A 4,917-nucleotide genomic window follows, 5' to 3' on the forward strand; every position below is an offset into this window, starting at 1 on the left:
ATGTGCAGATCACATTGCTCATGAAATGAAGCACCCCTCCCAACCCTTTACAAAATTGAAATTAAGTCAATTTAAGGGGGCTCCAGGGCTATGACAAGCTCACCTTTGGATCTTTATAGTCTCACTTTTTCACTATTCGTTTCTTCTAAAAAGGTGAGATTTGGATAAAAAATAAGTTTGTCTGTTTTACGACCCCTAGCTGTCAGCCAGGCCGTTGCCATGTATATGGGTGTGCTTCCATTAAATATTTCTACAATTGGTACTGCAAGAACGAAGTACATGAAAACGAAATAACTCCCTGGATTTCCAAACAGTTTATGAAATCGGTGAATATCAAATGCCTTCTAGAAAGTCTCAGGTTGCAATTTGTTTCATTGGTTTAGTCTGACTATAATGAACAACAGATATTCACAAAACTTGGTATATACATACAGAAGGCCCAACCCTCCACCAACAATTAATTGCATTAACACAATACAGGGTTCAAAGTCTGTCATTTTGTAAGTTAAATATGCTTTCCTGCTGACAGACGCAGAACATGGTGCTTATGTTTACAAGTCTGAGATTACATGCAGGAAGAACAGATGTTTTGGAGCTTGCCAGAGATCACACAGATACACTCAGGGGCCCCTCTCAGATCATAACATTGGAATCTGCTACAACTCTCTGCCAGTCGCTAATATAAACCAGGACAATTATAAACAAGTAATTTCCGCAGATTCATTCAAGTTTAGAAGTACTAAAATATGATAGGAGGTGTGCTTCTTCAATCCTAGTCAAAGGACCATGAAGCATATTATAGACATGCTAGATATTAGAAGATCACAATTTTTTTTTTTACCAGTGAAATATACCAATGATTTAGCAGGAATCCAAGTGGATGAGTTATTATTACATTTTCAACAGTGAAATACTATAATTTATCCAATGGATAAAAAATGATATTTTTACTGCAGTGAATATAACAACTGATTGTGACGTCGTCATGTTGTGAAATTACTATATATAACCTTTAAGATTTGAAATAAACAGGTTCTAAACCAAGTAAAATGTAATAATTCAATGCTTTGTTGTTAGATACGGAATTTATTTCACTTGTAAGACACACATGGAAATAATTTTAAAAATCCTGTCTTACTCGTGAAATAAATTCTGTATCCTGCAACTACAAAGCATTGAATATCCTATATATATCCTTATATATACTTATAGGTTTAATATGTTGAAAGTCTTAAAATAATCATAGAATTGAAGTATACCAAATCACTCTGCATAAACGAACCTATGGTCAATATCACCTGTCAATCAATGATAATCCACATCAAAGGAAAGGGGAGTTCCAATTAGCCATGTGAGTTCCATTAAACCAGTTCATCTGCAGTTAACCAATTCCATAACCTAATATCTTTTATTACAATTATTTTTATACTTTTCCCTACAGAATCTAGGGAGAATTAACCTCAGGCTTAATCTGAGCTATAAAAGCCTTAACACTGTATCAATGCCTGGGGAGTCTGATTTAACTTTATCGTGATTTCACATTTGCTTTAACATATGACAAAATGACTGTGATGTCATATGTGTTTACGAATAAAATGGAGATAACCGTTCTGTCGACTACCAAAAATGTAAATGAATGTACACTTCTAGAATCAAAAGTGCAGAGAATTTGAAAAATATGTAATATAAATGCTATTGACAGAATATCTGGGAAATATATGCCCACCCGGCGTTGCAGTCTTTGTGTGGAAGTTGACCTCACAAGCTCGGTCCACTTTACCATGCAACATGCAATTTACCTCAGGTGGGAATTTCTTGCTATTCAGTCAAATAACCAGACTGAATAATCATAACTGCAGTTCCATAAATTTATAACAGCTAACAGTTTATAAACTACCTGCTGTCCTGAGACCAGCATGATCTCTGCATGTATGCACATTTATTAATGCATATTAATGCAATTATGTAATTTTGACTTAAAATTTTGCAATTATGTAATTTTGACTTAAAATTTTCAAAAATGTCTTTTATCATATGGTATGAAAGTAAATATGATTCATGTAATTTGCTTTAAATTTTCATAAAATTCAATTAAAGGTAGCACTTTTTTCACGCCTATATAAATTTTTCTTCATTTATTTAACGTACTCCCACATATACTTGTAATCATGCATGGTTCAGAATTTAAAAGTGTTTATAATGTTCAAGTTGACAGCTAATGTCCCTTTATAAAAGTACAAACAGTTACTAATCACAACTATATAGTTACAGGTTTAAGTTAATGTAAAATACTCCAACATGTTGCCTTTGAGGATCGAACCTGCATGGACGACAGCTGCATATTGCTCTATGGGTTAACCCACTATTAACCCAGAGCGAAGTAGGAAGGTCAATCACTAACACAGTGCTACCACACAGACATATTGGTCGAGCATGAAAGAAATAAAATGTTCTAATGAGCAGCTTCCCTGTCTATGACATTGTTCTACGTATAATGCAATGTTCAAATTGAGGGAGATTTATATGTAAAATACATGTATACCTCCCTGATCCCGTATCCCGATCAATGGCGCACTGAACTAGCTGACATGTGTTGTAAACATTTTCAGCTTGGGTCCTAGTTAATTAATTTAAAAATTCATGTACACTGTACTAACTATTAAAGTGTTTTAAGTTAAGTTCATGTGTATGTCATGCAAATCAATTTTCCTTTTTTATCCAAATGGCTGAGATATTGCCAAAAATGGCATGAAAACCGCAAACAAGCCAAGCAGTACCTGCACTCACAGGTCAAGACTAGAGACTTAGAGTACTGGGTGATGCACTAGCTCTGGTCCAAATCAAATGGCTGAACTAGCTGCCTAGATAAATAATTAAAATACCCTATGTCTAGTTTCTCATTGTTAGAACACAGGCACGTGTACACCAAACAATTAGCTAACAAGGTTAGCATAAATACACCTATATCCTGGGCAGCTAAGATTCAGTAGTGTAAAAGACCAATAAAGCATTGCCACCTATAACGTTGCACCTTGTGAAATAATTATACAGATGAACAAGGTGAAGAGACAGCAGCTCTCTAACAATGCTTAAAAGCTTATAAACAAATACATGATTTAGTGCCAGAAAATGTTGAGGGTGATTTGCTTTATGGATAAACAGGAAGTTGTATATTAATTCTATATTAAAGAAGACAATTTACCGTAGTCGCTCGCTAATATTTCCATTCAGGCAACCAACATAACAATTTGATCCAATACCGCAATCCATGCATTTAGAAATCCGTCTTTTCATACTGAGAAAAATGTTATCATTTCTAAAGTTTTGCCACCTTAAAACAAAAGATTCAAACTCTATAGAAATATGAAGAACAAGTTCCTCAAAAAGCCTCTATATTGTAGATACATAATCTGCCAAAGATTACTCTTAGGGGGAGAGAGATTTATACATTCGCATTATTGAACTTACATCCAATGATTTTTCAAAAAAAAATTGTGTTGAACATTTTAGCTTCAAAAGTTCATTATCATTTCCCGTAACAAGCTTAACTTATGATAAAACTATCTTCTCAACAGGATGATGATAACAAGCAAACAGGGACAGATAGTATGAAGAAACATGAGTTTATAATCACACTCCCAGATTAAAAGGTACCACTGGAAGCGCATCTTAAAGTGTGAATCAATTAATTTCAAAATCACAAGCTAGCATTAGAAAGATGATGAACTTGAATTTCAACTTTTGAACTTCTGAGAATTAAAAACTCACCTACCAGTTTTAATGTTTCTTGTATTTTTTCTTATTACTATTTTTTTTTTTTTTTTTGGCCAAGACTGGGGATATCAAATATTTTCTGTACGTACGTACATTGTACATAATGTACCATTCTAAAAAACTTTCTTTTTTGGTTGCTGTCAATTTTCAGTCAAAAGCAGATTCATAAAGTACAAAGCTAAGAAAAATAATCATTCTGAGGAAAATATCAAAGAGGATCTTAGATGATCTTTAAATTCAACATCTGACAAAATTTCCATACTAAATTAAAACTGACAGGTGGACCAAAGGAGAGGTCAGGGTACATGTATATCTGAAAATGGACCAATAAATAAAAACAAACCTGCTGTACATTTCAAAACTAAAATGTCAGGAGAATTGATTAACACAGAGTATGTGGACCCCCTCCTCAGGTTCTGGGATGTTTATAAGCATTCCTCCCCTTGTGAAGGAGCTGAACTTTTCTTTCCTATGTTTGCATAGGAATTACACCATTATTTTCACTCCTCATTTCTACTGTTTGCACAGCAATCAGCAGGATTTTTCTTTCTGATAAAAGCTATTTTAATCCCTCAAGATGTTCCTATATTCAGCTACTTTTATCTAGGTTATCATCATCTTTAGGAAACGGAAAACACTGCATTTGTCACAGGTTTTTTTCTTCTTAATTTCGACCACAAAATGGAGGTAAAAAAGAAATTCGATACAATTTCTGATTGATATTTTGCTATCAATTCACAAGTGATATACATATTTTCTAATTGCAATATTGATCAGCCAATGCTACAATACCTATTCAAACTAACATAATGGTGGGGTCTTTCGCTTATTAAATAACACCGCTGATAAAATCTCCTAAGTCGGGACAGCTGATTCACATCCTGCTGAGTATAAACTTATGCTTCGATCACATTGTATGTGCGGAATGCACATCTTTCTGCATAACAAAGCATGACAATAACCTTGCATTGCTATATAATTGATATAGTGCAACTGCACTCTTGGTATACATCAAGAACACTTCAGCTTTGAGTGATGAAAATTGCTTAAACAGTTAATATTGCATTGATCACATTGATGAACATCAATTTTGATTTAGAAAGAAGACGGTTTTTTTTTATTACAATTATTTGGTGGACTTAC

General features: G+C 33.8%; 1 protein-coding gene across 20 annotated transcripts in view; it reads right to left on the bottom strand.

The window, feature by feature from the left end:
• The window catches only part of LOC125677687 (diacylglycerol kinase zeta-like), a 136,919-nt gene that overhangs the window by 66,176 nt on the left and 65,826 nt on the right, over positions 1–4,917 (bottom strand). The window lies entirely within an intron of this gene.

The sequence above is a fragment of the Ostrea edulis genome, chromosome 3 (assembly GCF_947568905.1).
Source record: "Ostrea edulis chromosome 3, xbOstEdul1.1, whole genome shotgun sequence".
Lineage (NCBI taxonomy): Eukaryota > Metazoa > Mollusca > Bivalvia > Ostreida > Ostreidae > Ostrea > Ostrea edulis.